This window comes from Equus caballus, chromosome 21, assembly GCF_041296265.1.
Source record: "Equus caballus isolate H_3958 breed thoroughbred chromosome 21, TB-T2T, whole genome shotgun sequence".
NCBI classification, from domain to species: Eukaryota; Metazoa; Chordata; class Mammalia; order Perissodactyla; family Equidae; genus Equus; species Equus caballus.
The window spans coordinates 23,703,629-23,731,377 of NC_091704.1; the positions used below are offsets into that span (position 1 = coordinate 23,703,629).

Below are 27,749 nucleotides of genomic sequence, written 5' to 3' on the forward strand. Positions count from 1 at the left end.
CTAAAAACTCCACCCTCACATCTTGTTAACGCCACCATTTTGTGAACATGGGTCCTATGAAAAGGCATGAAGTTTGACTACGCTTGCGTAGATCATCAATTACCTCACTCCTCCTCACCTCCAATCACCTCTCTCCACATTTCAGACCACCTTGCTCCCTATCCCATAAATATCTCTGAGTCCCTATTTTTGGGGAAGCAAACTTAAGACTCTTGCTCTCATTTCCTCATATGGCTGTGTTGTGATTAAACCCTCTCTCTGCTGCAATTTCATCATCCTGGTGTTTGGCTTCCTGGGCAGCAGGCAAAAACGAACCTGGTTTGGTAACACTAACGCTGATTCCTTCTATGGGCAGTGGGAAATGATCTAGATTGAAAGTAATGGTTAAAAGGTCTTTAGCTTTTTAAAAATTTTTTTTATAATGTTCTGATTTTTTTAAATGGAAAAATGTAGTAATGCAGTGCTATATCAATCATTTAAAAACAGAAAAAATAAAAGTAATACATGCTTGCTATAGAAAATTTAAAAATTACATTAAGGTATAAACAGATTCAAATTCAATTAGTATGTGGCAATTTGTATCCCAAACTATTTTTACATTTTGTTTGAAACATAGAACTTAAAAATGTCACTGGTTAAAAACAAACAAACGAAAGAACCCCAAAACTGCAGGTGGTTAGAAGAGAGATCCACAATCTTTTGAACTCTTTCTACTTAATACTTGCAGGTGGTTTTGAAGTATGTAGGTACATAATCATGTGTACATAGCTACAATCTTTTTTTTAAAAGTATTTGTTATAAAATGTATACAGATATGCATAATATCAAAAGTTTTTTAAAAGGATGTACTGGATAACTCTTTAGTAGCAATATTATAATTTAACTTCCTCTCCAATGTACTCACTTTTCAGAAAAAATATTCAATACACACCAATATTTAACCGAATTTCAATATTCAGGATAATGATGTTTCCGTTGAAAGATGTGTGAGTACTTTCTTTGAAATGAAGTTGAGAAATAAAGTGCAGAAAATGTGGAAAATAATGATAAGTAGATCACCAAATAAATCACCCATGACCCCACTTCCTAAATAAAACACTGCTAATATTTTTATACACTTTCTTTCATATTTTTCTTTTAATTTTAAAGTTATAATTATACAGTAGTTAAAATTATGATTCTACATTCTCATTTACTATGGTATATTAAGAATTTTCCCATAATATTAAATCTCCCAATAAACAATAGATTTAATGGCTGTATAATACTGCAATTGTGGATTAGTATACTCTGGTTTGCTTACATCAACTCCAATTATTAGCTAGAGTACTTTCCTTTTCTTTTTAACTATTCCACATAACTTTGTGCTTGCTGTATCTTCTGCCTCAACTGCTCTCCCTTGTCTCTGTGAACGGTTGGTTCTTTTCTCACTGCTTTAGACCTCAGCTCAAATATTACCTCAGAGTCCTTCTCAGAAGATCCTAAATGAAAGCAGTACCTGGCCTCCCCAACTCTTTATCACTTGGGTTAGAAAACAATGGGCAAACCACTTGATCCATTTAAGCTTCATCTTTCCTGTATGTAAATAAGTAATAGTTTTTTTCCTAATCTACTTCTCAGTATACTCACGGGTGTTATAACATCATATGTAATATGTGAAAAGGTTTGGTGATCTAAAATTGTTATACCAATATAGCATGTTATTATGAACTTTTTATGGTAGGCAATACACACACACACACACACACACACACCCCATTTTTGTTCAATAGTGCTGAGGACAAGAACTCCTCTAACAAAAGCTTGTTTGCTTTTTACTTATTTTAGCTTTTCTGAGTAAATTCCCACTTCCAGCAATCAAAACAGCCGGAGATTTCACTATAAAAGGATGGTATGATTAGAGCAAAGAAGATAGGCCAACAGCTTAGCATAGGCTTTATCTGCACAGAAAAGTCTGTATCAACAAAGAAACTTTTGTATTACAATTTAGAAATCATATTTCATGCACTCAATAGTTTGGCTGGTAAGTAGCTTTTTAATGTAAATATCAGTCCAATAAATTTAAATATAATATATAAAGTTCAATTTCATATGGTTTCTAGAAATTACTATACAACTTAACTATAGTTACTTTCTTATTTGCTTAATGGGTAAGGTTCCTGAAATGTAGTGGCTGATTAAAATGATTAACTCAAAAATAATATTCTCTTCAGAAATAAAGAAAAAGCAGGAGCTATGTTTTAATAGGTTGTAAAAAGAGTTTCAGTCATGTCCTTTTCTGCCCTTTCAAACTACTATGAATGTGAGTAAAAAGTCTGTAGGCGTAAGTAAATTATATATACAATGCTTATTCATGGGGGGAAATAAAACACCAAACTGTCAATAGTTTTCTGAGAAGTTATCAATGGCTGTCAAAGCATACAACAAACTTTACCCACTACAACTCTCTCTTCTCCATCTTGTACTTTATTTTCTCCATCTTGTTATATTCATTGATATTCCAGATTTAGCACTTCCTTTCATCCTGGAAACTCTCTGATTACAAATTTGTTTCCCTGAGAGGAAGTATATCCAGTATAGGTAAATGTAATACTTTCACTTTTTTCCCTCAGTGTAGTTGATGACCTTTATTTTGATTCATTGGTAAACAGCTTCTTCTTCTGGTAGATCACTATGATATTAACTGATATTTATTTAAATCATAATTTAAAATTAAAGCAAACAAACAAAACAACATGAAGGGGTTCAGAAAAACCTTCCCCAAGATGTGCCACTTTGGCATGTGGACTATTTCGAGCTAAAGGCAATCAGGACCCTACAGGCTTAAGAGAAACTTTTACCTCTCAATTAAAGAATTTAAATTGAGGGCCTTGCCCTAATTTATTACCAGAAATAAATTTTTATGGCCTATCTGTATGGCAGGGCAAACATCTACTACTGAACAACTGCTTCTCTTATCATCCTGTGGATTAACTTCTTCCCCTCTGAAGCCCCAGGCCCCTATCCCATTCCTTGGCTCAAGATGGCATATACACTTCACTTTACCTTTCCGTCTTCGAACCTCTTATGTACGTGGGGTTCCTGTACATATGTAATAAACTGGTTCTTCTCCTGTTAATCTGTCTTATGTCATTTTAACAGCCATAAGAACCAAGAGAGAAAAGGGGTGAATTTTCCCCTCTCCCACAAACACTTGGGAATAATCTCAGAATATCTGAACAAACAGGATATAGAATCATGCTGTACCCGGCATGACGATGAGGGTAAAACAGTTGCCCTGTATATCTACCTGTATGCCCAGTAGTTCTCCTGAAGTACTCCGACACTGTGAGATCTCCAAATTTTTCCAGGAAGATTAAACCACATTATTCTTAAATTCGGGTCTGTATTTTCCAAGGTATTAATTTCTTTGTTATGTTATTCCATTAAATTAATTGCTGGCACTGAGAAGCAGGCATATTTAGCAGACAACATACACGCTCTTGGCTATCCCAGAAACTGCACAGAATCCTCGGGCATGGCAGGTCAGCTAGATATTCTGGAACCTGACTGGAAATGACCTCATTCTAAGAATTACTCCCTAAGGGTAGAGGAATTTAGTAAAACCACTAATAATAACTATCTTATATTTGTACTGCATTTTCCTCACTTTATTTGACTCTGATAACCTGATTTTTCAATTATTAGATTTAGCAATATAAAAATAATTTTTAGGTTAGTATTTAGGGCTTTCTATTTTCTTGCCCTAACTTCTCTCTTCACTTGCCTCCTTTACTATTTTCCCACAGGTGATTTGCTTGGCAAGGAATAGGTCCTATGTTTTCAAGCCTCTGTAACCTTCCTTGCCACCACTTTTCCTCCTGCCGAAGCCATGTGGCTCTTTACCATTTGTGAAATTCATATTCAGCTTCTCGTATACATAGTTAGCCCTTTTACTAGGCTGTTAACTGAGAAAGAGCCACATCTTTCTTACTTCCATATCAGTATAAGCCCTTAGAATAGAGCGCTTTGCAGCTTTGCACATAGTAGGAGTTGGATGTTTACTGAATGAGTGAGCCAAATACAGCTTAAACGGAAAAGATGGGCATTCTCAGAACTCTGATTGTTTGAAAGATTTAATTTGCCTCAAAATTGATTAATAGAGTCAACTCAGTAATTCAGGAGTGATTTGATCCTTAATTTTTCAGTTCCCATACTGCCGCTTCTGGCTTCTCATTTTTCTACCATTCTACGTCTGTTTCCCTTTTTTTGTTCCCCAAAGATTGGCACCTGGGCTAACAACTGTTGCCAATCTTTTTTTTTTTTTTTCTGCTTTATCTCCCCAAACCTCCCCTGTACACAGTTGTATATCTTAGTAGCACGTCCTTCTAGTTGTGGGATGTGGGACGCCACCTCAACGTGGCCTGACGAGCGGTGCCATGTCTGCGCCCGGGATCCGAACCCTGGGCTGCCGCAGCGGAGTGTGCAACTTAACCACTCGGCCACGGGGTCGGCCCTGTCTGTTTCCCTTTATCTTTCTCTCATACAATGATAATACTGCTTTTTCTTTATGGTTGGTGTATTGGAATTAAAGGTTTAGACTTTTATAGTCTGCTAGTTTATCAATCATAGGAATTTAATCTTCGATTTTTCTGGTTACCACGTGCTTTTTTTTGCAACTCATGTCTTTGTGTAGCTCAAGTCACAGAACAGTGGCTCTCCAGCTTCAGCCTGGGACCTTCAAGTTTCTCCACAGTTCTGGGTACTAGGATGTCAAATAAATTTTTTTCCTAAATACATACTTGCTAATCTAAATGGCACTATATTATTAAATATCATATTTTTGAGGCTGCATGTCATTGTAGAAAATTTTCAGGATTAGAAAATTTCCTAATAATCTTTCCACTAACAACTGTGACCCAGTGTTAAGTTACTTCACCAACTGTCTTCATTTGTGAAATGTCGGATAAGAACTAAGTAACATAAGCAACATCTGAGTTCTGATATTTTATTTAATGGTCTATTAGTGTCTCTGATTCTTTTTTCACATGAAATTATGTGTATATAGCCAGTTCAACATTTTAAAGACACATAGTAGCTAAGAGCATTTTCACATATACTTTAACATTTTTAAGATTTTATAAATATGAGTGGTTATTTTTCTTGGGCATTTCCATCTTGGTTTCTGCATGTGCACTTGTCTTGTGATGTCTGTAATCAGGCTTCTTATTATCTGGAAATATCAATCATTCTATTTTATGCAGATGTAAAACATTTCTCTAATTAACGAGAATACAGAATGAATAATGTGCTTACTGCTCCCATTATTTCCATCTCTAACTATACAGGTGAAAAGACGTTATCTCCTTTTAGTAGAAAGTAGTCTTGGAAAGACTTTACATGAATCATTGCAATGTAATAAAAATCTTATAATCATTTTTTAATCAGACTCCCCTTTTAAAAATAGAAGACTTGTATTTTATTTTGTGGGAAGTAGAAATTACACGAATAGGTTATTACGTCATGAAAATTCCCACAATTCCTTGTATCTAATCTTTCCGAATGTCTAATTTCTAAAGAAAAAAAAAGCCATTAAGTAAAATTAAAATGGCTCTATGTAAGTCATTATCATGGCAATAACACTGTTACTAAACACTGAACTTACTTTATGACCTCTGGATAAAAGTAGACTAGTTCACTATCCACCTGTTCCATAAGCTGGCTCTCCCTTTTTATGCTGTTCAAATTAAATTGTTTGAAAAATAAAATGTTTGAACCAAAGATCATGGATATTATTCATGAAAACAATGCTTAAGCACACTTTCTTTTCTCACCTGGGGGCTGACTGGGAGGCGGTGTATAATCCTTGACTCACCTGGAAAGAGCAAGTGGGGAAAGGTCTCAATGGTTGAACATCCTCTAAGGAGGGTGGCTACTTATCCAAATCACAGTATCCAGGAGACGTAATGACTTTAAATTAATCTAGGCTGGTGTCAATATTCAACGGCTAGATATGAAAAGTAGAGACTGGCAGCAAAGGTTCCATGGCAGTGATGACAGTCATGGCATTTCAGGGATTCCATGTGTTTGATGTAAGCCTCTAGACAGGGTTGGGGCAAGGTAAAAGGGTCTAACACCCAGAAGGAAGACAGAAAAGATGGCTACAAAGTTATTAAGGCACCAGTGAAGTGAATAAGAGCTCCAGTCCAAGCTGAAACATGAGTGGAAATCAGGAAGGTCACAGGCTGAGCCAGCTCAACAGAAGGCAGAGGCTATACTTGGTAGCAAGATAATTTCTGACCCATCCTCTGGCACCTCTTAAGTTAACAAGCTTAGGGAAGACTGGGTGACATGCAATGTGAGGCTGAGCTGGGCAAAGGTGGGGCACTCAATCATCTACATTGTGTATATTTACACCAAATAGGATTCCAAAGCAAAAAAGTGACTACATATATCTTTGTGATTCGGTTTCTCCTGGCATTTGAACATTTCTGAAATTGGTATGTAATATTAACTAGATAGATGTCTTTCATTTGAAAATCTTCCCACCTCTCCCCAAAGGCTTTACTGATTAAATTGACTGTCAATCAATGGTGTCTTAAAAATTCAGGAAATATGGCAAAGTTGCCTCTAAGTCAAAAGAATAAACAGCTACTATGCAATGATAACATTTATTTAGTACTTAATATGGGGAGTAGGCATAGTATTAAGTGCTTTTATATATAATATTAAGTTTAATTCTCATAACAACCATTATCTTCCCTGTTATGGGCTGAATGTTTGTGTCCCCCAAAATTCATGTTGAAGCCCTAACCCTGAATGTATTTGGAAGCAGGAATCTTTAGGAGGTAATTATATTTAGATGAGGTCATGAGGGTGCGACCCTTATGATGGGATTAGTGCCCTTTTAAGAAGAGGAAGACTGAGATCTCTCTCTGTCTCTTTTCCTCCATGAACACACCATGTGAGCACACAGCAAGAAGGCAGCTGTCTACCAGCAAGGAAGTAGGACATCACCAGGAACCAAATCTGCTGGCACCTTGATCTCAGACTTCCTAGCTGCCAAAACTATGAGAAGTAAAGGTTTGTTGTTTAAACCACTCAATCTGATATTTGGTTATAGTGGCCCAAGCAAACTAAAACAATACCCAGTGTATAGATTAAGAAATTGAGGCTCAGAGTGATTGAGTAAAGTTAAGGTCACAATAACTTATTTAAGTCACAGCTCTGCTTGACTTCAAAGCCCAAACTCTGAACCACTTCTCTATACTGCATCCATGAAATTCAATACTGTGTTTTCAATCACAAATTTCTTTCTCTATCAGTTTTATCTATATTATTCATATAATCCACATTCATCATCTTGGTCCAAGGCACAATCACCTTTTGCCTATATTGCTGCAATAGCTTCCTAACAGGTCTCCCTGCTTCTATCTGGGAACCACATTCTCTCTTTTCTCCCTCCATATTCCCACATAGTCTACTCTTAACACAGAAACTAGAGGGATCATTTTAAAATGTCACATCATGTCACAAGACTGCTCAAATTTACTAGGCTCACAAAACCACTCAGAGTAAAAACTAAAGTGTTTACAATGGCCTTTAGATCCTACATGATCTTTCTCAGCCACCCTTACTTCTCTGACCTCATCTCCTACTACTATCTACCTCTTACCAGGCTCCAGCCACACTGACCTCCTTACTGGTGCCACTCGTACCTTAGATCCAAACTCTTACCTAATGACCTTTACATTTACCGTTCTCTCTCTCTAGAATGCTTTTTGTAGATAGTTTCTCACTTCCCTCAAGTCTCTGATCAATTCTTACATTCTCAGTAAGATCTACCTTAACCATCCCTATTTAATACAACAAGCTGCTTCTCCCACCTTCTGACACTCCTACTTTGCTCTAAATTTCTCCATGACATTTATTAACTTCTAATACACACATAATTTTATTTACTTACTATGTTTATTGTTTGACCTCTCTGCTAGAATGTAAGACCCATGAGGGCAAGAATCTTTGTCTGTTATACTCAATGATGTAACCCCAGGTGCCAAGAACTGTGCCCGATATCCAGTAGGAACCAAATAAATATTGGCTGAATGAATAAGCTATGGAAGATAAATTACTTGTCACTAGAAGACAGGCTATATTTTAGGTGAGATACTGGAAATAGAAGGACCCAGTCAACTCTTCATTAACTCACCAACAGAATGTAGTAGGAGTAACACTAAACAGTCTCAAATATGTTTAGAGTCTCAATAAATATTTACTGTGGAACAATTAAAAATATAGAAATATACAAAGTAAAAATGAAAGCCACCCATTCGACAGAATAAGCATTAATACTATTTAAATATATATTATTATATTAAATACATTGAAATATATATTTATACAAATAAATATTAAATATATAGTATGCTATATAATATAAATATGTAATATATAAATATATATAAAATATATTTATATATTTAAATGTATATATATTTATATATATATTACCTTAGTGTTATTTCCTATGTATAAACATACCTTTAAATCTTTTAAAAATTTAATATATCAAATTAAAAAGCTTCTGCACAGCAAAGGAAATCATCAACAAAATGAAAAGGCAATGTACTGAATGAGAGAAAAAATTTGAAAATCATATATCTGATAAGGGGCTAATATCAAAAATACATAAGGAATTCATTCAACTCAACAGAAAAAATCAATCCAATTAAAAAATGGGCACAAGATCTGACTAGACAGCTTCCCAGAGAAGACGTACAGATGGCCAACAGGTACATGGAAAGATGCTCAATAGCACTAATCATTAGGGAAAGGCAAATCAAAACCACAATGAAATACCACTTCACACCTGTTAGAATGGCTATTATAAAAAAGACATGAAATAATGAGTGTTGGAAATGACCCGGAGAAAAGGGAACCCTTGTGCACTATTGGTGAGAATGTAAATTGGTGCAATCACTATAGAAAACAGCATGGGGGTTCCTCAAAAAATTAAAAATAGAACTACCATATAATCCAGCAATTCCACTTCTGGGTATTTATCTGAAGAAAACAAAAACATTAATTCAAAAAGATATATGTACCCCATGTTCTTTGTAGCATTATTTGCAATAGCCAAGATACAAAAACAACTTAAGTGTCCATCAATGGATGAATGGATAACGAAGATGTAATACGCACACACACAGACACAAAGGAAAACTATTCAGCCATAAAACAGAATGAAATCTTGCCATTTACAACAACATGGATGGACATAGAGGACATTATACCAAGTGAAATAAGTCAGTTAGAGAAAAGTATCATATGATCTCACTTACATGTGGAATTTAAACAACAACAACAACAAGAAACCAAGCTCACAGATACAGAGAACAGATTGCTGGAAGCCAGAGGCAGGGGATGGGGCGGTGGGGGGTGGGAGAAATGGGTGAAGGAGGTTAAAAGGTACCAAATTCCAGTTATAAAACAATTAAGTCATGGGGATATAATGTACAGTATGGGGACTACAGTTAATAATACTGTATTGCATATTTGAACATTGCCAAGAGAGCAAATCTTAAAAGTCCTCATCACAAGAAAAAAAAAATTTGTTAACTATGTGTGGTAACAGATATTAATCAGACTTATTGTGGTTATCATTTCACAATATACACCAATACCAAATCATAATGTCATACACCGGAAACTAATATAATATTATGTCAATTATACCTCAATAAAAAAATAAAACAAAATAAATTAAGATTATCCAGTCTCTTGACATGTTTTTCCCTAAAGGAGATACATGTATACAAATCTCTTCTAACAAAAACAACAGAAAAACCTCTCCTTGGATGCTACATTTCCATCATCTACAATTACTTCTCTCCTTCCCTTCAGAGTCAAGTTCCTGGAAAGAAAAGAATATTATTTCTGTCTATTCTTTCCCACTACCCACTTAAAATAAAAGTACTCTAGCCAAAAGTCATCTATGACCCAACTGCCACCAACAATAGACTATTTTTAGTTCTCATTGCACTCAACAATTCTGCAGCATTTAACATCGTCAGCCAATTCTTTCTCTTAAAATTGTCATTTATAAGAATGCCACTTGAATGAAGTCTCCTTTGAATTTCTAACCCTGTTTCCTTTTCTAGTTTTTCTTCCTTTGGCTACCCACTAAATGTTGGTATTCTGTAGTGCCCAGCCTTGGACCTTTTCTTTTCTAACAGTACACATTCTCCTTAAGCAATCATATCTTTAATCCCTATAGTTTTAGCCACTACCTTTTATGCTGATGACTCAATAATCTTTGTCTTTAGCCTAGATCACTCTCCTGAACCCCAAATCCATAGATCTATGGATATCCATTATTCTATTAGATATCCATCCCTCTGTGGATTTGCCACCCAGGCATAGGAAAACACAGCATGTTCAAAAGTAAGTTAACTTTTCCCTTAACCTACTCCTCATCCAAAATCTTAGTGATTGTTACCACAATCCAATTGTTATTCACCCAAGAAATAAATTTAGCAATAAATAAATTTAGCAATCATTTCAGATATTTCCTTTATCTTCACTTTTCACATTACACCAGCGATCAATTCATACAGATTCCATTGTGTAACAGCTCTATATTTCACTCCCCTTCTGTCTTCCCATTATTACTGCCTCAGTTCAGTGCTCATAATCTCTTATGTGGATTTAGAGTCTCCTCTTCTTTCACGATCCCTACAGTTCATGTTCTATACTGCTGCCAGACAGATCTTTCTAAGTGGAATCTGGAATATACCACTGTCTGTATCTTTTAGAGGGAAGGGAAATTTTCACCCTCTTTTTCAGTCCAGAGAATCCTCCATCTAGCCTCAGGTAAAGAAATTACAAATAGGTAAATCAGTTTACAGGAAACTAACCAAACTGGTGGTTGATGTCACTATGTTAAAAATGTAGGCCCTGCTACCATCTTCTCTTTTCCTTTTTTCACATGATACTATCATGCTCAGAAATATGACACTTTTAGGCTCAGAGGCCAGCTGACTAGCTGGTCCAAAGTCTGAATTTGGAGCTTTATTATCTAATTAAAATAGTAAAACATGCTTATGGCAACAAATGAAACTTTTAAAGGCAAAGCAAACCATGGTGGTCTCTATTGGTTGGATAACCCAATACTTTTCTCAGCCCTATTTTCCTTTCTAAGAACAGTTCTCTGTTATAGAACCCAGAAAGCCTAAATAGTTGTTTACCTAGGGTTTCTTAAAGCTAGAGTTGGTCCAACTTGGGCCAATGAGCCATAAGGAAAATATGCTGAAACTTTCTGGGAAACCTTTGGATTTCCTGATGAAAAGAGCAGAAATAGCTGACACTATCCCTTTCCTTTCCTTGAACAGAATGATCCTGATATTTGGATCTGTGTCAGCCATCTCGCAACATGTGGCAACATGCATGAGAACAGAAGGAAAGTGGAGACAAAATTACAGTCTCCATCCTTGGATTGCAGAAACTACTATCTCTAGACTTACTATATGAGAAAAATAAACACCAGCTTGTCAAGCTCCTGTCAGTCAAGTTTCTGTTATTTACAGCTAAAATGACAACGACCATCTCCCTTCCACTTGCCTGCTCTCTACCTTCCAGATGCAACCATCCCTGAGGCAGTATTGGTGAATCCTTTTATACCTTCTCTTGGCTCATAGAAAATATAAAAGCACATGTGCAGATAAACATTCTTCCGCCATCTTTTTCACTTACCAACATACCATGAATATCTCCATAAATTAGTAGATATTGATCTATCTTTTCCTCTTATTTTTTTAATCTAGATACACACATATTTTATATAAATAGGATGATCTCATAGCTGCTTTTTATATTTCAGCTTTTCTCTTTTCTTTGTTGCTTGCCTTCCCTTTCCCTTCTCTCTGTAGACTTGCTCCTCCTCCCAGTCTCTCCTGTCTCATTTCTTGTACTGTTTTATCCTGCATTTTATCATTTCCTCTCTGAGGCCTGATCACTTTCCTTTCACTACTCTACCCTCTGGAAAATGTCCCACCTCCTCCTTTATGGCCCTACTATTCTTCTTACACCTTCCACATTACCTATGTTGTCTACATATGTCACCCTCTGTTACATTAATAAGACGCTGTGGGCATGGACTATGTTTTACTTTTTTCCTAATTCCTGGACCTGGAGGGCAGAATAGAAATTGGAATCAAGTAGAGAAGTGGAGAAGAACTTTGAGACAAGGGGACAACATGGGGAAATCATGGAGTGTGTGGATAAGGCACCTGTTAGTCTGAGTGAATAAGAGCTTTTCCAATAAGGAGAAGAAAATACTACTTGGAGAGCTAAGGTGGGTCAGCTGCTATTGGTCACGAATGGCAAACTATAGGCTATGGGGCAAAAACAGCCTGCTGCCTGTTTTTATAATAAAATTTCAGTGGAACACAGCCATGCTCATTTACCTGTATATTGTGCGTGGCTGCTTTTTGTTACTGCGGCAGAACTAAGTAATTGTGACAAAGACTGTACGGTCAGCAAAACCTACAGTATAGGCCATTACTTGCCAGCCTGAGAAGTCTTATCATCTTCTTGAAGGTAATATAGCACTGCTAATTTCCACCAAAATCAAGAAATATTTATTGAGTGAGATAAGCACTATTTTAGGCCTTGGGGATTTTCTTAGTCTCCTCTGGCTGCAATAACAAAATACCATAGACTGGGTGGCTTAAACAGCAGACATTTATTTCTCACAGATCTAGAGGATGGGAATCCAAAATTAGGGTGCCAGCATGGCTGGATTCTGGCGAGGGCTCTCTTCCTGACTTGCAGATTGCCACCTTCTCGCTGTGTGCTCATATGGCCTTTCCTCTGTGTGTGTGGAAAGAGATCTCTTTCTCTTCCTTGTCTTATAAGGTCACCAGTTCTATCGGATCAGGATCCCACCCTTATGACTTCATTTAACCTTAATTACCTCCCAAAACCCTATCTCCAAATACAGTTACATTTGGGGGTTAGGGTTTCAACATATGAATTTCGGGGGGAGGGAGGGCCACAATTCAGTCCATAGCAGAGATACACATGGCACTAGGGATTCTGCAGTGAGCATATCAAGCCAGGAAGACCTGTGAACTAATTCTTTAAAAAAGAAGAAAGATGTGAAGAGGAGATATTTTCAAGAATATGAGTGGTAAGTGGCAAATAGAGGCAGTAATTAAGGCATGAGGAACCAAGGGCCTGAACCAGAGAGCTTGCGTTGGGAATTTAAGACATTTTGACAGCAAAATCAGCAGCAGCTAATTTTTATTTGAGTGGAGGAGGAAACATTGGTTTTATAATGATAATTTTGATTTTTTTCCTTGTAAGCCTTAAAAACAATCATCTCTCTTGGTTCACATTTTTACTTTGCATTCCCCTATTTCTTTTGAAGATTTTTAAAAAGAAGTCAAAGATCTTAGTTTCTGACTTCCAGGCAGGTGAGAAGTCTCATTGGGCTACCACTGAGAGAGCACACAGCTCTATACAAAAGCAATTTTTCAGCCTCCAGCAACAATCCTTACACCTGTCAATCAGTTCCAGATCCACTAAATCCTGCTACCCTTGAGTCACCGTATGTCACACATTACTTTAGAGAATAAAGAAGTCTTCTCTCTTCTTTACTAAACCTCTTGGGATTCTTTTCCTGTTTTATTCCTTTCTCCTTTATTTTCTTTGTATTTTTGTAGCAGAAAAACATGTATATATTAATCAATGCGGTTTTTTGTTCCTAGTTCTTGTTATCTACGACCTTCTTCTCCATTCAGGCAGAAACAGATCATGTTTTACTGCCTCATGAAATAGATGACATAGCAGTATATAGATAACAAAGAAATTAAATTATTAAACTTTTGGCATTTGATTTTCAAAAGCCTAGGATTCTGAGCATAAATGATAGATTTTGGAAGATCTTTTTCCTGCTCTTCCTTTCCCCATCCCCATATGCTCAACACATACTAAAGATTCTGTGGGATTAGAGGAAGAATCAGGTGGAGCTCTGAAAAGGTACTCTGCAACATATTCGCCTCAGTCTACATTGGTGGGAGGATAATGGACAGAAGAGAAAATTCCATCAGGTTTGAGGTTTTGATAGCAGGGAAGCCCACAACCTCCAATCTCCAGAGTATAGTTTAAGGAGGAACAAGGTCTCAGAATTCTCTTATGATTCGCATGGTAAGGGAGCAGCAGAGGATGGCAAGGATTTGGCACTGAGTGGACAATACATGTCTTTTAGTCAACACAAGGAAGAAAGTAAAATGATTAGGAAGATAGTTCAGTAGGTATCATTCAGGCCACATATCCATCCCACTTGCCAACATGCTGACACTCCCTAGAAACTTATGACACAGACTTAGGGGGAAAGAAGAGGAGAAAGTCCTATACTGATTAAGATTTAGTTCCTAGCCTCCAAAAGAAAGAAGGCTCAAAATAGAAATTAACTTTACTCACTCATTCATTCATTCAATTCATTCAACAAATATCCCTTATGTACTTACTATATACAAATAACTTTTAGTTAAAAATAATGAAAATTACATTTTCTGAATATCTGACTTCGTGGACTATAATTCATTCCTAAAACAAATTCCTAAAACAAATCCCTCTCCTGTCTTTTTATTAGATCATTTCACCTCTTCTCATAAACTGGAAATATGCCTACCTTTCTCTAAATCTTATTCCATTGCATTTTTCTTATGCCTAACACAAAGAACATGTTGTGTCATGAAAAAAGTTTAGACATTAAGGTTATCAGAAAAAGCAGTGATTAAAAAACAGCATATGGAAGTTACTTTAAACATATAGACATACATGTTACAGAATTCTTTTCATGTCTGACTCTTACAAGAAATGTGAATTTTTATAAATGTCATTGTTGTGGCATAAGAATCTGTATTTCTAGTCTCAGAATAGGACTTCAAATTTGCATAAATACATATTTCAAATTTTACAGTTTTGGATTTCTAACATATGCTAGCTTCCATATTAGTCATCAAAAATATATATTAAGAAACAACTGGAAAAGTTTTTTATATCACCAAAAAAGACTTTCGGTCAATATGGGGAACCAAGTCAATGCAGTAAACGTCCTTCTACTACTAATTAAATTAAAATGCTAGAGAAAATTCTCAAAAACATGGGGCTGGTCCCATAGCCTAGTGGTGAAGTTTGGCGTGTTCCACTTCGGTGACCTGGGTTCAGTTCCCCAGGTGCAGACCTACATCACTCAGTGGTCACCATGCTGTGGTGGTGACCCACATACAAAATAGAGCAAGACTGGCACAGATGTTAGCTCAGGGCAAATCTTCCTCAAGCAAAAAGAGGAAGTTTGACAATAGATGTTAGCTCAGGGTAAATCTTCCTCAGCCAAAAAAAAGAAAAATTCTCAAAAACATAATATATATCTATGTAGAGGTTGGGAGTCAAAACTCTTCTCTGTGTATAGCAGCAATCTAGAAAGGCTATTTGTTCTGAGGACTATGGTAGAAGCCAGCTACCCTGGACCTTAAAGAGTCAGCAAAGGATACCAATACTCCTACCTGTACTATTTGTGGGTGTAAGGTCTGAATTAGCATTTCCTAAGAAGCTTGTAAACCCTGAATAGAGAAAATAACATTAAAATAAGTCCTGTACTAGTGAAAGCCATAAGATGACAGCAAAGTCAAAAACAAAACCAGCCCCAAGGGGTTTCTTCCACAATTCAGGGCACCTGAGATTTATACAGAAATAACTCCAATTGAAGATAAGCTCACAGTCAAAAATTTCAAGGTATGCCAGAAAACAAACTGCCAATGAAAAAGTATAAGTAGATGTACGAATGGAAGAATTTATTTTTGAAGAACTAAATATAACTGAGAAATATAAAAGAAACTTTAAGTGTGTTAAAAGAGATTTTAAAATAGAAATATAGTAAATAAGGTGAGAACAGGATGTAATAAAATATAATAAAACAAAAAGTGAATTTGAAAAAGAACCCAAATGGAGACTGTAAATATGAAAAAGGCTAAAGAAGACGGAATTAGTAAACTGAAAAACATTGCTAAAAGAAATATGGAACAATTCAACTTTAAGATCCTCAGCTTATCTTAGAGAGATAAGGTAGGGATTTCCTTGAATCTTTCCAAGCATGGAATAGGGCAGTAGGGAATTTTAGAAAATCATCTTATTCAGCACTAAAATCAAGGCTTCTCTAAAAATCTTTTTCAAATAATACTCTATTTCACTACTAACTAAATTGTATTATACCTTTCTAGATTGGCAGTTCCTAACTCCAGTGTCAAATCTGTGGACATAAGTCTAATGTCTTTTCTGGCTAACTTATTAAGTCACTAACTGGCTCTCTGATATGACTCTTGTAAAACCTTGCCATTCACCATTCCTTTCAAATTCTTCTGATTCTACAACTTCTCTTTCTCTAATGGCTTCTTGCATTTAGACACACATACACAAAGAATTCCCTTAATCTTGCATCTTGTTCCAACTAGCCCCTCCCTGTCTCTCCTTCCTGTCACAGCCAAACAGCTCAAAAGAACTGTCTCTACTTAGTTTCTAAATTTTTTTACTTTTGCAAATATTCTTCAACCCAGTTCCTGTTGTTACTAGACCCAATAGTTATTTTTCAGTTTTCATCTTTCTTGATCTCTTGGTTGCATTTGACACTGTTGATCATTCCCTTCTCTTACACACTTTAAAATGTCTTAAACTATTCTTCACTTCTCTTGATTTTTATGATACAACACTCTTTTTGCTTACCTTCCTGTTTGTTCCTCAAGTGCATCTTCCTTTTCCCTTTCCTAAAGGTGAAGTTCCTTAATGCTTAGTCTTAAGCTGCCTTCTCCTTTTTTCTTCTGAATCTATACAATTTCCCTAGGCAAAGGACCTGAAGCTCCTGCTAACACCTGTATGTAGATGACTTTCAGGTTTATAACTCCAGCTCTCGTACCTCTTTTGAGCTCTAAAACTATACATCTAAGTGTCTATTTGATATTTCCATTATGATGTCTTAAAGGTACCTCAATTTAATATGCCTCAAACCGAACTCACAATCTTCTCTCCAGAACCAAGCCACTTCTAATTTTCATTAGTCTACTGAATCCATTCAGCCCCACAAGCTAGGTGTTATCCTTGATATTTCTTCCCAGTGTGTCAGTAAATTCTGTTTATTCCAATCCTCAAATTTCTCTTAAATCTATTCCTATCTTTCTATCTTTAAAAATACCACTCTCTCTTTACCTGGAGTACTTCAATAAACTACTAACTGGTCCTTACATCCTTTCTTGCATCTAACAACTTCTGCAGACTTGGCAAAAATAATTTTTTTCAAACTGCCATTCTTATTATGCCACTCTATGGTTTAAAAACATCCAATGCCTTCCTATTGCTCTTAGGCTAAAGAACCAACACCTATACCATGGGCCCTCCTACCCCACTCAGCCTCACCAACTTCCTCTTTCACCACCTATGATTGCCCTCTGAGCTCTCTTCTGTCCTTTTACTTCCTTAAATGTACCATTCTCCTTCAGAATACACATCTTGGTACACATTGGTTTATTTATCTGGAATGTTGGTCCCTCATACCTATTAACCTAGTTAACACCTAATCACTTATTAGATCTTGGCTAAAAAGACACTTTTCAGGAAAGCCTTCTCTGACTCCTTATTCTAAAATAGGTCCCCTAGTTACATGCTCTCATAGAAACATGTACTTCTTCACATCATTTATCATAGTTTGAGTTTTACATATTTGTTTATGACAACTTGATTAATGTGTGCCACTCCCATTAGACTGTAAGCTCTGTGCCTAATACATTGCCTGCTTTGTAGCAGCCACTCAATTAATAGCTGTTGAATGAATGTGCTATTCTAATAATACATGTTTAATAAGTTAAAAATGTTTGAAAATAATTGTTTTAAATTCCCTGTTTCTAACCTATTCTATTTTATTATCTCTACACTATAAATCTATTTGCTTTCTGATTTTCTTTCTTGATTGGGGGAAAAGAGAAAGGGTTATAGCTGGGGAGTTGGGAACTATGTGTAAAACTGGAGATATTCCTGAGAATGTGTGTGAAATTTTCCTTCATTTGTGTCACAGTAAGGGGGGAAAAAAACCCCTGGGAATTGTAGCTCTAGATTGCCAACTAATAGTTTATTATTTTAAAAAAAATAAAACAAAAGTTCTAAGAAGAACAGAAATAACTTGAGAAACAGTACACCTCTTTAGGCTAGTCAGTAACATGTGACTAAGGGAAGTCTCATTTCATTCACTCTCTTGTGCCACTGTGTGGTGTCCTGGTTTTAACCTCCCCTCTGGGAATACGCAAGCTTTTCTGATAACTATTACAGGCAGAAAGTAGAACAACCAGTTCTCCAAAATAGTGCTTCAAGTTTAGGGGATATTATGTTCCTTAGATGCTAGCTACACAAAAAAAGAAAATATTAGGCATATGCTTTATTTTAGTTTCACAGACAGCAATAAAAATCCTGTTCACACACATAACATTTACTTCAGCCTTTTAAGCATGAGGCTGTGTATAATATCCTAAATTAAATTTTAAAACTCTGCCCCCTCTGTGGAAATTATTGTATGTTATGGACTCAACATTTGTGTCCCCCCAAAATTCATATGTTGAAATACTAACCTCTCAATGTGATGGTATTTGGAGGTGGGGCCTTTGGGAGGTACTTAAGCTGTGAGGGTGGAACCCTCAAGAATGGAATTAGTATCTCTATAAAAGAGGCCCCAGAGAACTCCCTTGCCCCTTCCACCACATTATGACGCAATGAGCAGACGGCCTTCTATGAACAGGAAGAAGGCTCTCACCAGACACAGAATCTGTCGCCGCCTTGATCTTAGACTTCCCAGCCTCCAGAACTCTTAAAAACAAATGTTTGCTTAATCTACCTATCTATGGTATTTTTGTTATAGCAGCCTGAGCAGACTAAGACCTTGCATCTTCTATTTAAATAGCCGAATATTATACAGAGTACATTACTGTTCTGATTAAAAAGGTAATAAATGCAAAATAAAAACCCCACAAAGGAAATAAAACCTCTAATCACACTTTATCTTGATAACCAAGATAACCATTGTTAATATTTTATGTTATTTGAATTTTGTTTTTGGTGTTGTATACACAAGAGTTTTTACAAAAATAAGATCATGGTATACATATTTTCCCATTGTGAATATCTTGCAAACCTGCATTGTTTTCTGTCCTTCATAATGGATACGAAATATTCTAGGCCAGTGGGTCTTCACTGGGGTAATTTTGCCCCAAGAGCACACAGGGCAATGTCTGGAATCATTTTTTATTGTCATGACAGGATGACCGGGAATGTAGGAGTGCTACTAATGTCTGTGCATCTAGTGTGTATGGGCGAGGAATGCTGCTAAACATCCTGTAATACACAGGTAGCCCCCAACAAAATTATCCAGTCTGAAATGTCAATAGTGACAAGGCTGAGAAACGCTGTTTTAGTACACAGGGCATTTTAAATGCTGCAATCAATGGAAAATGAAATCAAATCTTATACTGCATTGTCATTAATTTATGGACATATTACTAATTCTCTACTGTACTTTTTCTATGGGGATGCATAAAGTCCTTTTCAATATTCCTAAATTTTTTTGTGATATATTCCCATTGGGTAGCTTTTGAAAAGCAAAGAAAAATCCGCCACGCAGTCCCTAAACATCCAGTTGTAAAAATGTAGTTTTTCACTCAGCGTTATACAATTCTCATAGCACTTTGAATCTCTTCTTCCTAGAACTTATCACAATGTAATTTTACATTGATTTATCTGTCTCCTCCACTAAATTATAACTTCCACAAAGACAAAGACCATGTCTGTCTTTTCTCATCGTTATGTTATGTTCCTTTGCGCAAGGCCTCGCACATAGTGAGCACTGAAATGTTTATTAAATTAATGAATAACAGTAGTAACCAGTGAGATGATGTAATTACTTTTTATACTTTGGTCACAAAACACAAAGAAATATAAATAAAACAAAAATGATGTGTACTAATTGCAATTAATACTCAAAAGCACATATACATTTATTATATCAAATGTTCAGCACTAAAAGGAGGGTTCAGTATAGTTAAAACAGCAGAAAATACAAACAGCATGTACTCGTATACCTTTGTGATGTTTTTCCATGAATGATTTATCACAATAAGAAGTAGTAGTTTTTGTTTATTTTCTACAGTCACTAATTCATTGCTTTAGATAAATACACAGCTGTAGAAGACCAAGCACATGAAATATCTGATTTCTTCTAATTAAGTATTTTATTGCTCAATATTGTTTTGCTCTAGCAGGGATCAAAGACCATGAATTACATTTAAAGAAGTCAACTGAAAGTATCTATAAGCCTATTAGCTGATATGCTAATGGAACAAGATGAACAAAAAATATGTCAGTTATCTTGTGGTCACACCTTAAGCTCTTCTTTATTTTCACCAAAATCATCTGAATTTACATTCAGATAATTTTTTTGCATGAGCAATATTTCTAAATTATATCCTTTCCTCAGGAGCTAAAAATCTAATTTGGAAAAGCATAACAGACGAACAGCTAAAAATCTGGTTACAGTTAAGATATTGATTTTTTAAATCCTTAAAAATTTACTCTTCAGAAAGGCATATGTTGAATTCCCAATTTTGCTACTTAACGTATTTTGTGATCTTAAGACAACTTACCTAACCTGAGTCTCAGTTTATTCATCTGCACAATGGGAATAATATCATTTACCTCATGGATTTGTTGTAAGAATTAAGTGAGATTACACAAATAAAGTACCCAATAAAGAGCCTGACAGAAGAGCATGTTAAATAAAGATGACCCCTTTACGGCCATGGGCATATTCCACAAATATAACCCAGAATCTGACCTCAAATTCCTAAAGAAGACAAGAATAGTTTGTAGTAATTTGCTTACTGATTAGATGGGTGTGCAGGGAAATGAATAGTGCATTTACTGAGTTAAGTTCCCTTTTCCTTGCCCAGCTATTTACTGTCAAACTGAAGAGAGAAGGATATAGACTAACACTGCTTTGGTTGTGTGAAACCTGGCACTGAAGCCCACCATTTTATTTGTCTTCAGTTGGGTAGGGCCAGTTATCAATAACTATACTTCCCTCTAAAATGTGATAAATACAGACAAGACAAATATAGTGGTTTGTCCATTTATTCCAGAGATATATTTTTATGTCCTTCTGTGAAACATGCTAGTTCCTTTTAAAAAAAATAAAAGTAAAGAAGTCTTTTGTTTTTGTGGCTGTATTGGGAAGAAGAGGGGAAAGAAGAAGACTCCGATCAGCACGTCATAATGGTGGGCAGGGTTTACCTGGCCCACGGCTTTCAGCCAGGCAGTGAATGCCTGCAGTGTTTTCTGCAATGAATATATGTAAAAACTGAAAATTGATGGGTACCTCACCTCTTAAGTTCCAAACTAAAGTTTTAAAAGTAGATTATCACTTCACAAATAAGCTAAAACCATTCGTGCTCCATTGGAAAATCAGCTTTATTTCAAACATAAACTTTGAAGTTAGAAAATAAAGTCAGAGGTGAACAATTGTGGCACTAATCAGAATTTCCAAAGGCCTATGTGATTTATTCTAATGTCTCATAGCTTAGCTAACAGTGGCTTACTAAAAGAGCAATTTATCTCACACGAACACATCAGGGTCTTCAGTTTTTTGAAAAGCATTTTCAGTTCTACTTAGAAAGGAACAAACAAATAATTTTCAGGCTTTTATCTGGGCACAAAGGAATACTAAAAAGAGACTGCAATGCTCTATGAGGCATAAGGAAACACAGAAGAGTTACCTTAAATTTGCCAGATGTGGGCTGCTGCTGGCAATGACAACCCATCACAGGCAATTACAGGGAGAACAAAACCATCATGTATTTCCTCTTAAAAATTATAACAGAGAGGTGTGATAATTTTCAATGGGGGGAATATATAAATGAAGACAGCATAAAAAGAGTAAAGGCATGTCCAAAAAGTGACTTTAACACTGTGTCATTGGATGGGTTATTTGAAATCATCCCACAAAGATACTGAAAGATATCATCTATTAAAAAAAGGAGAGAAAGGACACATGAGAGATAAGAATGGTATGAACAAGGCTATGGACATGGGAATCAGCAATGTGGATGTAGGTATGTAACAAATGGTAGAGATATTAGAGGAAGTAATAGTAGATAAATGTGGGTTGGCAGTTCCCTGATAGAGGATTTTGATGCTGTGCTGTGAATCAGTATAGGTTTCAGGGACTGGTTCATGTGATAGAGAAGTGTGTTTAAGGAAGAGCTGGCAGCTCTGCATATAACTGTCAGAAGTTAAGAGGGACTAAAGGCAGGACATTTTCCCCAAGGCTGTTGCTGCAGTCCAAATATAAAACGACAAGGGGCTGGACCAAGATTTTGGCTGTAGCATTGGAGAGAAATGGGCAACAGCAGATAATAAATTTTTCTTAGGAAAAAAAATTAGAAGGTATTTGCTCTTTTGGAATTAATCAGACGGTTCCGAGAAGTTGAAAATTTCAAAATCTTACTTTGTATGCTCTTCTCCATGTACAAGATGTACTTTGATTTTAAAAGTTAAAAATTCACAGATGGTAGTATCAGAAATGTCCATGTTGAAATGTCAGCAAAGGATATACTACAGGGGAAGGGGTGGGGAGGGCAAAAGGGGTGATTAGGCTCACATGTGAGGGGATGGACTATAATTAGTTTTTGGGTGGTGAACATGATATAATCTACATAGAATTCGAAATATATTATGATGTACATCTGAAAGCTATATAACGTTATAATCCAATGTTACTGCAATTAAAAAATAAAAAAATTAAAAATTAAAAAATCCAATTTTGGGAAACTGAGGAAACAAGAAATGTTTTCCATTAAAAAAAAAAAGGTAACAGGTCTTCATGAAGCCATTCTGTTAACTGATTTTTCACTTCATAGCTGCTAACCAATATATGAGAAGAGGATAAATTAGGAAATATCAGTAGTTAAGAGGTTCTTTACATAATCAACTTTCAAGTATACTTTATCTAGTGATGAGGTGGAATCAGCTTAAAGAGCCAAATGTGCGCATCTCTTCCCAACTCTTCATTCAGTGATTTCATATTGGTTGCTTGAAATCAGGCATGGTGAGAGCATTTATATGTGAAAACTGGCAAGTGCTACAAGTCAGGGCTTTTTTTCCCTGGAGAAATATTTATCAGCACAGCACTGGTTTTACTGAAGTATAACTTACATAGAGAAAATCCACAAATGCACAATGAATTCTAACAAACTGAAAACACCTGTATAACCACTATCTGGCTGAAGAAATAGAACCCACTAACACCGTGAAGGTCTCTCTCATACTCCCTCCCAGGAAACTGATTCTCAGACAGGTGACTTATTCAAAGCCGTAGAGACAGTAAGTTTCAGAGCCAGGACTTATCTATAATGCTCTTGTACAATTGTCATTTTCATTGCTGTCATATCTATTTCCAAGTTTTATATCTTGTTGGGACTCCCACTGCACAGGATATTTGAACTAACAGCTTTTACAGAAGCATTTATTTTGCAGTGGGAGTTTTGGGTTGGGCAGAGACATCACTGTCAGTATACCACAAACGTTCCTTTGGAGAACCTAGAGAAGGTCAGAGGGAAATAAAAAGTACCTGCTGTTCATAAAAATGTTGGAGGACCCTTTTTAAGGGCTTTAATGCTCAAAATAAATCACTTAAGGCTAAAATGAACTTTATACATGACAGGTATTAAATAAATAAAAATCCTCTGCTGGTCACGGAAAGATCTCTTAAATGAGCGCATGTTTCTCATTTATCAATGTCACTGTGTTTCTGAAAATTAATGCTACCTAAATATTTCCCTATCAAAGAAATATAAAGCAATTAACTTAGACTTTGTTCATTATTAAACAAATTGTTACTAGTTAACTATATATTTAAAATTCACATTCATTGGTTGTCAGTGGACTCGGAACCATGGTAATAGAAATGAACCATCAATGTTTACAAATCCTTTAGCAAGGTGGAAGTGCTAATTCTGCTCTTCAATTTTGAAACATGAAAAGAGCAACATACAAGTAAGTTGGTATATTTAAGGCATCCAGCGCAGTACTCAGCACATAGGTGATGCTCAGTAAATGACAGGCCTGTCATTCTCCTGATTCCCCGAGACTGCTTTTACTTATTTATGTATATACCAAAGGGAAGAAGGTAACCTTAAAGAATGGATAATTCAACAGCCTTATATTTAGCTTTGAAATACATATATTATTTTTCCCTTCCATCTTCCTATTTATTTGATCAAAATAACATATAAACTTTATATGTTCTTAGTAAGCTGCCACTGAAATAAAGGAAGATCATAGAGGAAATACTACCTGAGATGTAAAAGTTGCCAAAGGTAATCGAAATGTAGAAAATGTTTTGGTAAGTGCAATAACAAAACAACGATTCAAAAGGAGTTCTTGAGAATAGGGATAAAATTGGCTGAGGTCAATAACAATACAGCTTTGTTTTCTGGTCAATAAGACTCTCAAATTGTATCAACTAAGTAGAGTAATCCTGTTGTCAAGCAGTATAAACACACCAAGATAAAAAGAGCCAAGCTTCCAGGGTTCAAATTTTGGTTCCATCACTATTAGTCGAGTAACCTTGGAAAATGACAACCTCTCTGTGCTTGTGTTTTCTCATCTACAAAAGAGGAAAAATTAAAGTACCTTCCTCATATGATTGTTGTGAGATTAAATTAGCTAATCAGCATATGGTACTTAGATTAGTGCCTAGAAGTCAGTAAAGGCCACATTTTTATTACTTCTTTATCATATTGCAATATTCATATTTATGCATACTGCCTTAAATTTGGCAAGAATATAAATAAATTTTAATCACGATATGTTTGATCAAATGTCCTTTCATTTTTATCATTTACTATATGTACCTTCGCACTAATCTCTCAAAAATATGAAAAAGTTGTCTATCACATGTACCTACCCACAATCTGCAGCAACCAGCTCAGGAAGCCAACCCATTATCTACAGTAATCAGTCTAGGAAGTCAGACTATTTTCTCTAGCAATCAGCCCAGGAAGCCAAGTGACAACCCCTCAAACAACTGGCCCCAAATGGCCTGGGCTTGATAAATAATGGATGCTTCCCTAATTTTCACTCCCACTTTCAACTTAGGACCAATCAGAGAAAGCCACATATGCACCCCAAACCAATCATGTAGCATGACTTGCTTCTAGTTAGCCCACCTACAGCTTCTCTATGCCAACAGCCTCCAGTCAGAGTACACCTGAAGTCTTCCACTTTTTTTCACTATAAAGCTTTCCATTATCTGACTGCCTCTGAGAGTCTTCCAAATGCGAGTGATGGTGGCTGACTCTCTTGCCATAGCAAGTTTGGAATAAACAGCCTTTGCTTATTCTCATTTGGTGGTCTTTGTTTATTTCCAAATGGTAATCATCTACAAGCAACCCAAAAGAAATTGCTTTTTAAAGCATATGTTTACAACATTTAATTAGATAATTGCATTCTCAAAAAGAAACAGCAATGGGGGAAGGAGGAGGAAATGAGTTTATTATGTCTAACAAGAGCCATTTTTTTTTTAAGAAAAAAAGGAAAAACATCCTTTAATATCATAGAAAATATTTACAATATTCTGAGAACCAGTGACTAAAACATATTTGTATTAGAGGTATGTAAAAGGACACAATTGACAAAGGAAGTCACTTCTATTCAAGGTTGCTGTTGTGACCAGAAGCATGATATGATACGTGATTAGTGAAATGATTTCTGAGCTTACAACAGAACCACTAGAAAGCTAAAATTGTTAAGTCTGCTATTTCTGCATCTACTTAAATAAATCTCTGTGACATCAATGAAATATACCTTCTTTATGTTCTTTCCTATTTGGGGCTTTAGAACACTCGTTTGTATTCAGTAGGCATTCAGAATGAGGATGACTGCTGTATTAAATCCAACCCATAATACAGTAAGAAAAGAGGAGCCTGAACTAATAATCTGGATGACTTGATAACGAGGGAAAGGAGGGACCATACAGTAATATAAACAATGACACTTACTATGTGGAAAGCACTGTGCTAGGAAAACTTCATACAATACCGTACCACAGCCTTTTAAGATAGGTATTACCATTCCTAAGGGGGGTCAGTCCTAAAATGCTCTGATTCCGAAGGCTTTGCTCTGTATCACTAAGTTCAACTACCTCCCTAGAAGCAGTCAACAAAGGGAAACAGGCAAGCCCATACAATAAATAAAGTGTCAACACTGAAAGGAATTGAGGGATTGGTTATTCTAAATTAATAGACAATTTTACAAATGAGGAAACTGAAGACAGAGAAGTGACATGACATGCTCAGATAACATTAGTAGTAAAATCCAAGATTTTTAACCAAATATTGCAGAAATTAATTTCTTTCTTACTTAAATATGAAATAATTCACTTCAAAAGAAATACTATTCGTTTATAAATAACTCTCGGAAACCAGTTAAAACGTTGGAAAACAAATATTCAATAATAGGGGAACGATTAAAGAAATTATGGCATAACCACACAACGGAATATTTAATAGCCACTAAAGATGATGACGTAGATCATAGACTTGGAAAAACTGCCATGAGGTTATGCTAGGTGTGGGGTGAAGCAGTTTATAAGATTCTATACAGAATATGCTTTTTTGGAAAAATATACATAAAGTTACATGTATAAGTATGTGCATTATATAATATGGGCATATAGATTCACATACTATAGTCATACATTTATGTTTTGTGTTTATAAAATTGTATACATGTAAAATCTGTAAGAGGTAAGGATATATCCCAAAATGTTAAGAGTAATTGTTTTACGGTGCTAGAAATAGGATTATCAGAGGTTTTGCTTGTTTTCACAATGTTTGAATTTATATAACGAGCACATAGTACCCTTATAATCATGAAATGAAACAAAATATAAAGCTAACAGAAAGCTCATTATCTATGAATGGGTAGAGGAAGGATAGGATTGGGAGGGGTGCAGGGAACTCTAAAGATTCTTGGTAATATTCTTTTAAAATAACTTGGAGTGGGTACATGGATGTTCTTTACATTGTGTTTCTTTATACCTGACATATATTTTATAAATGCTTTTTATTTTTGTATAACTCAGTATTTTTCCAAAGTATTAATTTTGAAAAAACAAATTACATCTGTGTTAAAGATCAGAAAATAAGACTAAGTCTCTAAAAAGTTTTGGTGAGTAGATACAGAGCTAAGCTGTGTTTATCTGTGATGGTACACATCACAACGTTGATAGTTGAATAGTTTACGTCTTCCTAGAACCAATAAAATATCTCTAAATCAGAATAGGCTTAGTATTCTGCCCCTCTAGATATTCATCTCTTGCAAACAATCATCCTCATCCTGTGCACTCTCCAACTCATTCTTCCACTATTGCTCTCCCACAGAACACTTCCTACATGCCCTTGTAATCCACAGCAAATAAGGTCTTCTCAGCCTCTTCATAGATCTGCAGCTATCTCCTTGCCTTGCCCAAAACCTTTTCTTCCACAGCCTTCTCATGAAAGATTGCTACTCCTACAGCACATTGTCACAGGAAAGGGAGGTGGTGTTGGCATTTTCTCCTCTTTCAGATTATTGCTCTTCTACCTCTGAGAAAAACAAGCAAAATCCCTTCAATAACA

General features: G+C 35.8%; 1 protein-coding gene and 1 long non-coding RNA gene across 31 annotated transcripts in view; both read right to left on the minus strand.

Moving 5' to 3' along the window:
• RNF180 (ring finger protein 180) overlaps positions 1-27,749 on the minus strand; it is a 276,935-nt gene that overhangs the window by 85,106 nt on the left and 164,080 nt on the right. The window lies entirely within an intron of this gene.
• LOC111769728 (uncharacterized) lies at positions 4,974-18,732 on the minus strand. Its single transcript, XR_002802530.2, has 3 exons — positions 18,654-18,732; positions 5,814-5,854; positions 4,974-5,212 (listed from the first exon to the last, which is right to left on the minus strand). It is a non-coding gene; the product is annotated as an uncharacterized lncRNA (long non-coding RNA).